The following is a 14,880-nucleotide window of genomic DNA, read 5'->3' on the forward strand; positions in this document are numbered from 1 at the left end:
AAAGCCACAATTTCACCAAATGTTTTGTAGGTAGAGTGTGAAGGACTTTGCAAAAACAAATGCCTTTCACAGAGGTGAAAATAATTTATAGCCACTCCATTTAAAAGGATCCTTTGGTTGATAAAAATCAGTAAAAGTAGCTAGACATCACAGCTTTAGGGGGACACCGAAGGGAATGCAATAAAAAAAAAATCAAATAAATAAATCAAGTGATATTGCCTTGTACTGGCTTGATTGACATAAACATCCCTTATTTCCCCTGTGTGAAAATCAAAACGCCACCTTTAAATAACATGCAATAGTTTCACTGTCATCCAAAGGTTTTAAAAATGAATTCAAATGTCTCCTAAAAAAAAAAAAACGCTTAAAAAGTTTAGCATGTATTAGTAATAACTCTTGCCAAATCTCTTGGGATATTATGTTTGTTCTTTGAAAAGAACGCAGAGAAAAAAGAAGAGTGGAGAAGACGTGGCAGGTTGAGCTAAAGGTGTGTAGGAGGATTCTGGAGGCGGAGTAATTCTGGGCCATGAGATCCAAACAACCCACATGAAAAGAAAGTTCAATTACGAAGCTTCAAATGCAAATCAGTTGAACGCAGCTGCCAATAACTGGGCAAGTGGTCAACCAAGTCAAGTGGTATCAAGTGGTGACCCAACCCATTATCAAATTGTACAAAAATGAAACATTTCAATGTATTAATATTATCGTGAACTGCATAATATGCAAAATGCTTAGCAATGATATTGAATAAAATTCATAACAGCCAATAATTTATTGCACAAAACACATTGTGGTCAAAACAAACCATGTTTATCCTTATCCAAGGGAACCTGTAGTTATGTTCATGGTTTTTGAGGATGAGGCAACCTGTCTATGTTGGCATCTGTCTAATTTAAACTGTAATTTTAATTGTCATGATATTTTATGTCAAAAACAAAAGATATGAGAAGCATATGAATGTTGATAATCCTTTTATTTTGCTAGCCTAACAATGCACGATTACAGTAAATGGTAAAAAGCGTAAAAAACATTTCACTTTCACATTAAGCATTGTTTTTCCCATCTGTCCACAACCCTATCACAACAGAGTATGTACAAGAAATGTTGAAAAACTTGTAAAAAGTTAGGGAAAAGAGAAAAACTGAAACGAAAAATACCCTAGTAACCCAGTGAAACCAAAACAGTCACCCAAGCCCTCTGTAGACCGCTGGATGCGGTCTGTAGCCAGCGGTCTGTAGCCAATACTTTCCAAAAGAGCACCTTCCTGAATTACTTCTCCTCATGTCACATAACTCAGCTGGCCCCCTGAGAGAGATTCAAGCAGTGTGGCCAGTTGCTGCTAGTTTTATTGTCTATTTTCTGAGCCATTAATATCCAGACAGAGCCTTTTCTCAATAAGAGGCTTCTCTACCAAATCTTCTCCTTGAATGGTCATACAGCTAGTGCAATTGAGTGATTTAAAGTTCACCCAAAAATTTAAACTCATTCTATAATTGCCCTCATGTCCCTCCAAAACTGTTTGATATCTGCCATCAAAAGGAGACATTTGACAGAATGTACTGGCTGTTCTTTTCCATACAATAAAAGTGAATGGGGAAGGATGTTGTTGAGCTCCAATAACAACAAAACAGCACTATAATGAACAGTAAAAGTGTTCTGAAGTAATGCAACTTCCACTCTGGTGCAGCTATCAAAACACATCTTTTCAAATATGCCAAATGAAGATGAGTCGCAGTTGGTTTCACATATGAATAACATTTGTTATTGTGTGTCTATTAACCAATTGCATTGCGGCAAATTTAATTCGTGGAGGTATGATTGAGATTTGAGAACTATGGTGGAGGGCAAGATTTTCAGTGAATAATGATTTAAATTTCTGTCTGATACTTACACAAAGCTTTTTTTTTAGATTAACAGTCTCAGTCTTTATTCACTTTAAGCAGTATGAACAGGTGCTAAACTTCTTTCGTTCCACAGAAGAAAGCAAGTCATGTCGGTTTGGAACAACATGAGGGTGAGTAAATGATGGCAGAATTTTGAGTGAACGAACCCTTTAACCATAGGAAGCTAACCACAAGTGCATGGCATGAAAAACATTTAGCCCATCAGGAATCTTTTGATCTTTTTACCATTCTATAATAAACTGAAATTCTCCTTTAACAGTACATCCACTTTCCAAATATATAACTCTGTACTTACCATATGGCTTTAGCTTATTTGCTTGTGGGTCATGGCAGCATGGGAAATGTTGCTTCTGAACTCATGGAGCTGTTGATTATGGGGATGCTGGCAGAATGCAGTATTTCAAAAGAATACGCCTTTCTTTCTGGGGTGAGTCCAATAGATCAAAGGAGTGCAATATCAGCATGATGTTAAATTCCCACAGCCTGCATGCATATAATACAGGCTTTGGGCACTCCCTCAAACAACAGGTGAAGGAGTCAGTGGAAATCTGTTTGTGTGTGTGTGTGTGTGTGTGTGTGTGAGGGGGTGGGGGGGGTGGGGGGGGGGCTGTTGCAACAAGACCACCAAACAGAAATTATACTGTGCAACAAAACATCTGGTAACACTTTACAATAAGGTTCCATTGGTTAACATTAGTTAATGCATTAGGCATCATAAACAAACAATTAACAATATATTTTTTAAAGCATTTACTAAAGGTGCACTCAGTAACTTTTTGTTCGATTCATCTTGAATTTATACCCATACATAGAGGTGTGGATGCAGCATCATTCAAAATCAATAGTTTTCAATTACAGATGCCATTGTAGAAATTCACTATTCAACATTAGGCATCTCATCAATATTATGTGGTCAGTTGCAAATGAGCAGACTCTGGTCTCGGACATCTCACTTGATGCTGAAAATGCATTTGATATGGTAGAATGGGATTATCTTTTTAAGATTTTGGAAGTATACGGGTAATACTATTATTGGATGGATTAATTTACTTTATAGACACCCGGTAGTGACGGTACAAACAAATTAATTAATTTCAGATTATTTTACTCTGGATAGGTATTATTTTACTCTTTCCCAATTATTGTTCTGTCTTGCCCTGGAACCATTAGCAGCTGCGATAAGAAGGGAAGATGATTTTCCAGGGGTAGTGGCGGGAGGTGTGGCGCATAAGCTTTTGCTTTACGCAGATGATATTTTATTATTCGTCTCCGACCCCACTAGATCTATGCCTTGCCTCCACAGAATTATTAATTCCTTTTCTAAATTCTCAGGATACAGAGTTAAATGGTCTAAATCTGAAGCTTTGGCTCTGACAGCATACTGCCCAGTAACGGCTTTCCATCCAGGCGCCTTCCAGTGGCCCAAACAGGGCATTAAGTATTTGGGCATTTTATTCCCAGCAAATTTGTGTGATTTAGTTAGAGTTAATTTTGATACCTTAATAAAAAGGTTTTCGAGCAATGTGGGCAGGTGGGCTTCATTCCATTTATCGATGATTGGGAAGGTTAATGTTATTAAAATGAATTGTATTCCAAAATGTAACTACCTGCTACAATCTCTCCCTGTAGATGTCCCCCTCTCTTATTTCAAGCAACTTGATAGCATAGCAAAGTCCTTCATTTGGAATGGTAAACGTCCCAGATTACATTTCAATAAGTTACATAGGCCGATTGACAAAGGTGGGATAGGCCTAGCCAAGATTTTGTTTTATTATTATGCATTCATTCTCAGACTTTGGCTCATTGGTCGCTTCCACCTGAGAGAGCCCCTCCCTGGTTTGGTATTGAACAGAAAGTTCTTGCACCTATTTTGCCATTGCAAAGCCTTTCTATCAAACTAATCGGAGAAGTTATATTCCGATATCTCGCATTTGCATGCGGTATGGACAAAAGTGTCCAGAGTGTTTAACTCGGACATTTATTTAAACGTTGCCTCGAGCTTATGGCAGAACCCAAAATTATGTATTAATAAGTCCCCCTTCTGCTGATCATAGTGGATTGTAAGGGAGGTTAATTTGCTCGGTGACCTATATGAGAGTGAAGTGTTGAGATCTTTTGAAAATTTGGTTCAACATTTTGGGATATGCAGATCTCAGTTTTATAGGTATTTACAACTGCGCCACCTGCTCTGTACTATTTTTGGGAGTAGCATACACCCCCCTAAAGCGGCAGATACTCTGGGAATGGTGATTACTGCTTTTGGAAAAGGTCATGAGGCATCAGTGTATTACTCCCTGCTAATTCAGAGTCTGGGGACGGAGCTTTAACTTCTATCAAGAGATTATGGGACAAAGATTTCAACTTGGTGTTGGAGGAGGGAGTGTGGGTTAGGATTCTAAAAAATGTCAAGTCTGCATCTAGAGATGCAAGGGTGCACCTTATGCAATTCAAGATTTTACATAGATTTTATTGGACCCCCTAGATTGTATAGGCTTGGTTTTAATGACACACCCACCTGCTAGCGATGCCAATCGGAGGATGGAGACATGGCCCATGTTTTTTGGTGGTGTATTGAGATCCAGGAATTCTGGTTGAAAGTTCAGAGTTTTTGTATGATGTGGTGGACACTCGGGTTTCGTTTTGCCCCAGACTCTATGTTTTGGGCGATGGGGCGGTCATCGTTGTGGGGAATAGTCACATAGAGAATTGGGTTCTGACCTGTGTGATGATCGCCAGGCAAATTATTTTGAGGGGATGGAGGTCAGTTGGTGCGCCCCAATTTCGGGAATGGTGCACGGAGATGGAGAGGGTGGCGGCTTTTGAAAAGGTGTCATTTGGAAGACGGGGTAACTTAGATTTGTTTGTTGGGAAATGGGGCAGTTATTTAGAGTTTTTGGAAGGCTCTCGGGGTGAGGCATGGAGAGAGTAGTATAGTTTTAATTGAGTATGATTATTATATTTTTTGTGTGTGTGTGTGTTTGTCTGCTTGCTATTTTTCTGTATATGGGATGGGATGATTGTTGAGGGCGGGGTTGGGATTTGGGAGGGGGAGGAGTGGTTGTGGGGTTTAAATATTGTTTGTGTGTATATATATATATATATATATATATATATATATATATATATATATATATATATATATATATATATATGTATGTATGTATATATATATATATATATATATATATATATATATATATATATATATATATATATATATACATATATATATGTAACAGGGTTCAGTGGAAAGGAGGAGGCAGGAACTGGACAAAGCATCAAAGTAATGTTTTTAATAAACTTAAACACAAAGACACACAAACATAAACGCATACAGGGCAGCTGCCTGTAGCTCTCTCCCTCAAGAACTGCCGCAACTCGTTGCACCTATACTTCTCCTCGGCTGATTAGCCCGACTGGGGGCCGGGCATGCGTAGTCATGACCTGGGAGGGAGACAAGGGGAGGGAAAAACAAAACAACAAAAAGAGGAGAGGGAAAGACCAACGTGTAGCAAAATTGTGAGAGAAAAAGAGGAAAGAGAGGAAAAACATACTCGCCGGTTCCCAGACATGCCGTCGCCTGGTCCTCGATCACTCCTCTACCCTCTGGCGGAGAACAGCCGCTCCTTCCCGGGTGGACCGGAGCCGGTCCTCCGACCCCTGGTGGACGGAACACCCCTCAGCGTTTCAACGGGTCAGTAGGGAACTCCTCTGCCCCTGGCAGCGGTTCTACCGCTCCAGGCGGATGGCAGCAAGCCCCTCCTCCCCTTGCAGATGGTGGCCGTTCTTCCGACCCAGCCACGTTTTGGCGGCCGGTAGGGAACAACTCCGCCCCTAGCAGCGGCCCCACCGCTCCAGGCGGCCGGCAGTGAGCCCCTCCTCCCCTCACGGATGGCAGCCTTTCCTTCGCGTCCAGGCAGCCGGTAGCAAGTCCTCCGTCCCCCGGCGGATGGCCGTGGCTGCTCCTTTGGGGTGGATGGTAGTGGCGAGGACTCTATGATGGCACATACCTCCTCCTCCTTCCTGGGCTTCGGTACCAATATAACAGGGTTCAATGTAAAGGAGGAGGTGGGAACCGGACGAAGCATCAAAGTAATGTTTTTAATAAACTTAAACACAAAGACACACAAACGTAAATGCATTCAGGGCAGCTGCCTGTAGCTCTCTCTTTCCTGAACTGCCACATCTCATTGCGCCTATCCCTCTCCTCGGCTGATTAGCCCGACTGGGGGCCGGGCATGCATAGTCACGGCCCGGCCCCGCCCTCTTGCTTGTCACAATATGTTTTTGCTTTTCTTTATTATTGTAAGATTTAATAAAAAAAATGTACTTACAAAAACAATGTACTCAGGTAAAATTACTAACATAATTACTTGAGTAAGAGTAAGGAAGTATCCATTTAAAAGAGCACTCAAGTAGTGAGTAACTCGTTACTTTCACAAATGACATAATGGACGTTAACTCCCCTATATTCCATTACATAATACACATTGAACATGTATTACAGAGTTATTATTATTATTATTATTATTATTATTATTATTAATGGAAATTCTGTCATCATTTTGTTCCAAACCTGTATGACTTACTTTCCATGCAACACAATAAGGAGATTTTAGACAGAATGTTTGCCAATGTTTGAGTCACCATTTACTTTCAGTGAATGTTTTTTTTTTTTTCTCCATATTTTGAAAGTGAATGGTGAATGAGACTGTCAGTCCCTAACACTCTGTCTAACATCTTTTGTGTTCCACAAATTTCAGAAGGTCACACGGGTTTGGACAGCATGAGGGTAGGGTAATGATGACAGAATATTAAATTACGGCTGAGCTTTCACTTTAAAGGAATAGTTCACCCAAAAATGAAAATTGAATGGGTGCCAAAATTTTGATGCTCCAAAAAGCAAATAAAGGAGTCACAAAAGTAATCCATATGACTCCAGTAGTTACATCCATATCTTCAGAAGTGATATGATAAGTGTGGGTGAGAAACAGATCAATATTTAAGTCCTTTTTTTGCTAGAAATTCTTCGCCCTGCCCAGCAGAGAAGAATGTGAATCACCAAAAACTCAAGAAGGAGAATGTGAAAGTGATCTGTTCCTCATCCACACCTATCACATCACTTCCGGAGATATTGGTTTAACCACTGGAGCCTTATGGATTACTTATATGCTGACTTGTGTGTGTTTTTTTTTTTTTTGCTTTAAAATGTTGGCACCTATTCACTTGCTTTGTATGGACCAAAAAAGCTGAGAAATTCTTCTAAAAGTCTTCATTTGAGTCAGCAGATGAAAGAAAGTCATACACATCTGGGATGGCATGAGGGTGAGTAAATGATGGGGGAATTTTCATTTTTGGGTGAACTATTCCTTTAAGGGCTCTTGTCAGATCTGGATGAAGTTGTCAATAAGAAGAGAGGTTTGGAAAACTTTCTAGTAATTATTACAGTGAAAACGTGAAAAATGTCCCACAGGGACATTATATATAATGCTGAAATATAAACCAAATCATGCAGGATCATGCTTTATTAATGCCTACTTTCGCTATTTCACAGCTTTTAGTTCTTAGTTCAGTGTAGTTACAGTTTTCAGTGTCGAAAGAATTTTAATCATTAGTTCTGTACAGCAGTACCGCCACTCCCTAAATGCAGAGTACGCAGCCTGGGTAGGGCACCAACCCCAGTCGCGCAACACTCTCTTCGCCATACGATTGCTTCGCTGTGCACGCGCAGAAATGCTGTCTGTAACTTGGATGTTTACATGGATTTATACAGTAGGCAGTTTAATCCATATGTTAAGGATGTTTCCCTGCACTAATCAGCCCGAAGTAGCTGCAATAGGTTCCAGTAGCTAAGCGAGGGCATAGGGTAAATGTGTAAATACTGCTCATGACATACAGGATGCGGGACAAAGCGCACTGATATATTTTGCTGTACTGATTTAAAAATGTACATTTTAAAACTGATGTCACAAGAGCCCATATTTACAGAATAACCCTGAAAATGACCATCACCATGTCACAGAAAAGCCAGTGTTATCATTAGAGCCACAATTTACCTCAACGTGCTGCCTAAACTTGGAGCTGCAATTTGAATCTTTAAATATCCATTTGTCATGGTGTTAAATGAAGGCATTGCATGACGACATGATTCTTTTTTCACTGTGCGGAGCTAAGAAAGTGTTTCACTTTGAAGAGCTTAATGCTGCAACAGTGACAGTCTGTGACAGCGCGTGCAGCTGTGTGAACATCTTCTGTTGTAAAAGTCCCTTTCATTAATCTCTCAATAAATTACACATTAATTAAAATAAAACCCAGTAATATAATGACAGGAACGCTGCCCATTGTAATGAAGTAAAAGTCAATTTTTTTCATTAGAAATTTACTTGAGTGAGAGTAAAAAGTACCTACTTTTAAATTTACTCAAAGTATTTTTCCCCCAAAAAGTTACTCAAGTAAATGTAACAGAGTAAATGTAGTGTGTTACTACCCACCTCTGCAAATGACAGATGAATTTGTGCAACAACAAAAAAACGGTCATTTTAATTGTAATGATAATTTGATGTCAACAACAAAAGATATGAGAAGCATATGAATGTTGATAATCCTGTTTATTCTGCCTAACTATGCACAATTACAGTAAATGGTAAAATGCATAAAATTTAATCCAAGAGTGAAAGTGTCAAATAACAAGACGGTTACTGAGATTAAGCGAGTAGTATACTGCTGGTCATGTGATTAAAAAATGGCAGCCCCCATGAGGGCGTCCCTGCCCCATGTAGAATAAAACAGCTTTTATAAGGTTACTGATATGACTAGAGTCCTCATCTCATGAGAGTGGTCAAGATTTTATACATATGTTTCAAAATTACAATTCATTTCTTTAGGAGTAAATCTTTTTTAATGGGGAAAAACTACTGAGTGCAGCTTTAATCTTTGTTAGTATGAGTTAATGAAACTACAATGGCTGCATCCAAAACTAGCAGAATGCTGCCTCCAGAGGCTGGTTACTGAGGTAGGAAGGGACCAAGGCATGTCCGAATCCAGTGTTCGTGTCATCCTGTCTACTGAGATGCCTTCATTTGATTGATTTTTGAAGGCAGCATAGATATATCCTTCACCACCTATGAAATCCCACAATCCTGTGCATGCGGAACCATGGCGGTTGAGCTGAAGAAAGAAAATAGCTGCTGAATAGGCAGTTGATAGCCAGTTTGTGTATAAATGTACGTTTTTTTTACTCTTTTTCCAACTTTTGATTTCATTTCTAGTGAGAAAGTAGTAATGTACTGTAGTTATTATATATATGCTTGGATATTGCCAAAACTCTCATGATGTTGTTCTAGAAAAATAGTCCATTGTGGTTCAGTTGGACTGAATGAATGCTGGTGTCCAAGCAACGATGTGATGTAGTGCTGCTTTGGAAGGATTTCAGAAACCAGTTTCAGGAGTTACCTTTGTAAGCAACGCTGTCTGTCAATGAGAGGTCGGACTGATGGATCAGCGAGGCAACAAGGTGGCTACCCAACCCGATCAACTACATTTGGATTTGTGTACCCTTGTGTAAATAGTGCTAATAACAATAATTCCCTACATTTCTGTAGCACTTTTCTTTCACTCAAAGTGCCTCACAGAGAAAGTGTTGGAATCTTCTCAACCACCATCAGTATTCAGCATCCACCTGGAAGCGGCGGCAGCCATAGTGAACCAGAAAAAAGAAAAAGAAAAAAAGAATCCAGTACACAAGTTGGTATCTCATTGTTTTAGTATCTCTAATTAATGAGATAATATATCAAAATAATGAGATTTAAAATAATGAAATAATTACTTGTGTGCTGGGTTTTTATTTTTTTATTTTTTTACCTGGTGGAAACGGGCTTCCATAATCAGTGGACAGTAAACAGAGAGTGATGTAGTCAATCTGTGTATGGGGAGGATTAGGAGGCCATGATTGATTGAGGCCAAATTTGGCCAGGAACCTGGGGTTACACCACTACTCTCTTCAAGAAACTCCCAGAGATTTTGAATGAACACATAGAGTCAGGACTTCTGTTTAACATCTCATCTGATGGACAGTGTCTTGCCTGACCAGGCTCGAGCCTGTTAGCTTCAGTGGGAAATCAGGTGAGAGCTGCAAGGTGTTTTTATGTTTAACTTTTTGGTTATTTTATTTTGAAATTGTTTGTGAAAATGCTCAAATCTACTGTACATGTACGTAAGTATATAATGTTCCTAGTACTTTGGAAATGTAATGCTTTTTAACACTTATTTATTTATTTGCCAATAAAGCTTCCTGAATCTTGAGAGGGAGAGAAAATTTGAGAGAGAGAGAGAGAGAGAGAGAGAGAGAGAGAGAGAGAGAGAGAAAGTAGAAAGAGGTCTGTATGTGTTTACAAGAAAAAAAACAGACTGAGAGAAAATTAGACAATATCCAATTCTCTGTACAGAGACTTGGAGGATACACACATATTAAAATATCCCTTGTGGGGGAACCAGGAATTCCGGATCAGAATAAGCCTTGAGCTTGCAGCACAGTTATCACATTGTCCTCTCAGGAAAATCCTTTGTGACCCAGTGCTGTGAATGACACAATCATGTCATCATGGTAACTGAATTCTGTTATCCTCAACACATAATGTAAGAAGATCCCTTTATAATGAGCCATGTAATTTCAAAACTACCAGCAAGATCTATAGCACAAATCACTTCTGACAGGCCCAAACAACTTGTGCTGCTTCTGTTCTGTTAGATCACAAAAAAAAAAAAAAAAGAAAAAACTGCACTCACAACACTGTACAAGCAAAGAAATGGAAAACATGCCAATAGAATGGGATTTTATAAGCTATTAACTTAGGAAGTAAGAACTATAATAATGAAAGCTAATTTTAGTATTTAAAGGAATGTTCCAGGTTCAATACAAGTCAAGCTCTACTGACAGCATTTATGGCATGCCTTTTAGTACGACAGAAAATAATTTCAACTCGTCCATCAGTTTGTATAAATCAAACAAAAATCGTGCTTATATTAATGTACTTAAAGTTGGCATGAAAAGAAAATTCACCCTATCTATTTTCTAAATGATTATTATTATTATTGATCTTATCGTGAACATTCATGGATATGTTTTATTTATTTATTTATTTTTGACCTCGTAATATTTAATTAAAATGTTCCGGTGAAGCTACAGATTTCTCTCTGGTGACGCATGCACGACTTCTTCTCCAATCATTTTGTCCCCTTAAACCCTGCCCCTTTCTTATAAATACCACAACTTTGCATAGAGTTGAACGAAGCATCAATCGCATGTTTGTGAAGATGGCAAGGTGTATTTTCGTCTGTTTTCCTTCAAATATATTGTTCATTAACCCAAACTTCCTTGGTTACGGGTCAACTGGCTTGAATTTACATTTCGAATAACGGCAAATTTGCGGTTGTGTTCGAGACATTTCACAACTGAATTGCTGAGGTGATCACTAATGAATACAACGCTTTGGCTGCCTCTGGAGTTTATTTATATATTTGAATGCAGTTATCTTGGGATGCACAGCACAAGTAAGTGTATAAAGATGGTGTGGATGTGCTTTTTCAATGCAGACAGACCTGGGTTCGATTGTCCCACTTTTCCCCATCCTGTTTCCTGTCTCCACTCTTAATATTTCCTTTAATACTTTAATATATAATAATAAATACACATTTATATAAAGGTTTATTGCCTCACAGCAATTTGGTGACGGTGACGGTCCAGGAGTTGAGAGAAAGATTTGATCCAGGTAAAATGAACCATGTATTGTTGTAACCATGTGTTTTTTGGCAGAAGCCATAGTTTTAATGCAATTAACCATGGTGTTACTAAAGTAATATTGTGTTAATATAGTTACCATGTGGTTACTATGATTTTACTACAAAATACCAGGGTGATACTATAGTTACTGGGGGGTAGAGTGTAAAATTTTCACTCGATGATCATACGCTACACGGACTACTACCCGGAGTTCGGGGACCCCCTGCTGCCCCTGGTCCCCAGGCTTAAGCCCAGGTAAGCCCGTACATTAATGCGGCCCTGCTTGCATCTATGTGAAAGTTATTGGGTTTGCTGGCTTTACATGGTCATGACAGGAGTTGATAGATTGGATGAAACTTTGCACATACTATGCTGGGATATGATCCACACTAGTAGAGCTACTGTAGATACAGCTTAACTTGCACTGAATCTTAAATATTCTTTGAAGTGCCAAGCTTGCTTGCTCAGGTCAATGTATGGATATCATGCAGCCCCATGGCGAGCCTTTTTATGTTTCATTCTGTAAATATGGAAATGTTTCATCTTTGTAGATTAATCAAATTGCCCATAAGGTGCTTCAAGTTTTTCCTAGAAAATAATTTAATGTTGAATCAATGCACAGCTGCACACTTTCTCAATTTATTTGGCTGTAAACTCTCTGTGCCTCGGTGCATGGCTTTAATAAACATGAACTCATGAAGGAGAACTGAGCTCTTGATGAAATGAATGTGGACAACACATCAAATAGAGAAGGAAAGACCTTGCTACTTAAGGTGGGGGAGTAAATGACAGCCACTAAGAATATTTTACCGTGTCAGTAATGTATAGGCACAATGGAAATCTTTCAATAAAGACATTCATCAAAATTATACTCCTGGACAGTCTAAGAGCAATCTAGTTGATGTCATCTATATGCTGTGCAATTTCTTACTATTTTAATCTTATGTGACAATGATGTTTTGCTGACTTCTATAATTCACACTGCTATAGTTTAAAGGTTAGGGTAAGGTACTATTTCAACAAAAGGTTTAGGTTAGGGTACGGTTTCAACAAACCCTAACCCTAAATATCCCCCTAACCCTTTAGCATGTAACTCATCCCACACTGTATGTGCTACAGAAGTGAAAGATGATACCTGGTACGATTGAATCACGTTACTATGTCTATTTTTGCTGAATGAATTTTATGTGGCTCATTCTATGTGTCACAGTAGTTTCCTGGAAATAAACACTAGAGGCGCTACAACAACAACTTTTATTCCCTTGTACACAAATTACAAGTAAAAGGGTAGATTATCAGTTCACAAACAATTACTTTTCACCATGTTCCTCACACAATGCTATCTTATGACATCAAAACATTTTTACTATAAAAAATTACTTGTAGGCAATACATTTTAACTTTTGCATTACATACCCAACTAACTAAGCAAATTGCACAGTAGCTCAACTGATGGAGCATTGCACTTGCGATGCAAAGGACCAGAGTACAAGTCCTGAAGAGCATGCAAGTCGACACATGAGCCGGAAGTGTCATAGAACCATCACAAAATGAATTGGTTGCTTCAGCAATTGCGTTTTTCTTGTAATATTGGCATTTTATGACACTATCAGTTAGGTTAAGGTTTAAGGTTCAGGGTAGGGAGGTACGTTTTGCTGATTTAAAACTCAATAGAGTATTCACCTTGAATACGATTGTGCAATGTGCAATGCACATCAGGACGGGCCTGTAAGACCCTGGGGCAACTGTGCAGATCAGGGTAACCTGATTATTCTAGCAAGGAGACATGTCTGAATTATTTCTCAAATCTTGAGTGTCACTGCCTTTCATTTAGAAGACATATCATGGAAAACTGGATTTTCCTTGCTCTTTTGAAATGAAAGAGTCTGATTTCTACATACTATGTAGACATGCACTAATCCTTCCAACAAAAAGCTTCCTCCTCAATTCCCCCAGATCTTTTAGCTGAAATTTGGTTGCAAAAACTGGTCATTCAGAAATCATAACGGTTATGACACCACAACCATTAGCACAGTGACATATGACTGCCCACATTTATATATCAACACCTTTTCTGCATTCAAGTAAGGGTGTCACTGTGTTCAACATGATCACACGGGAAATTGCCATGTTGCTTCCAAATGTTCATGTTGACCACATTACACACACTTACAAGAGCCTTTCTCCATACATTTTTTTGCATCAATTCAGATGTTCACCTTTTCCTCTAGTGCTACTGATAGCATGTTGTGCAAGCAACCTTGGAGACATGGGTTAAGGTACCATAGGAACCAGGAAGTAATCACGTTCACATAAAAAATGGTGCACATGTTTCGGAGGTTGCATTTTTACTTTAAAATTACATTTTACTCCACTGATGGTTTAGGGATGGGGTTTGAGTTTGGGGATATATTACATCATTTACAACTAAAAAACACAATTCGCTTTTGGCACCACCCTGTGGACATTTCACCCAGAAACTGGTGCTCACACAAGCCAGTATGTATAACAACAGTTCTAGCTTCGGCCACTGGAGGCAGTGACAGTTTTAACATTGTGAGAGTTTTGCATTTTCCGGGAAGTGTCCATTGTTGGAAGAGTCCAACCTTTAATTTATTCAGTCAGTTTCACCAAGGTGCATTATAATTTTCACCAGTTTCCTTGTTCACATGTTCAGAGGCAGCAACAGAAGATAAAGGCAGACACAAAGACTTCAGCACAGGCTGCTTCTAATCATACAGGTCCAACATGCAGAATTATTAATAGAGTTTCCTGTTAATCAGAGATAAGGGATACCTGACTGAAGCTCAGAATGAGAGAGAAGACAGCAAGAGAGAGAGACAGACTAAGAGAGAGACAAGAGAAGGGCGCCTGCCGAGTCAGCAGAATGCATTTATGCCTGAGCAGTCGCTTTCAACCTGTCATAATAATTCACTCTCTCCACAGGAGCAGCCTAACGTTGGTAAACTGGATGGAGCACAGACGCCTCTATGACATCTCCACCATCAATCAGATGATAGAGAATGTGCTGTAAATTGCAAGCACTCTGCTGGTATGTCTCATATTGTTGATTTACCTCCCAAACAGTTAAATGTGCTGAGAATGGATGGCTGCTATGACATTCAATCTATTTATGCCCTGTTTATTTAACATGGTTGTTTATGTTTGAATTTATGCATTTGGCAGATGTTTTATCCA

The sequence above is a fragment of the Myxocyprinus asiaticus genome, chromosome 27, assembly GCF_019703515.2.
Source record: "Myxocyprinus asiaticus isolate MX2 ecotype Aquarium Trade chromosome 27, UBuf_Myxa_2, whole genome shotgun sequence".
NCBI lineage: Eukaryota > Metazoa > Chordata > Actinopteri > Cypriniformes > Catostomidae > Myxocyprinus > Myxocyprinus asiaticus.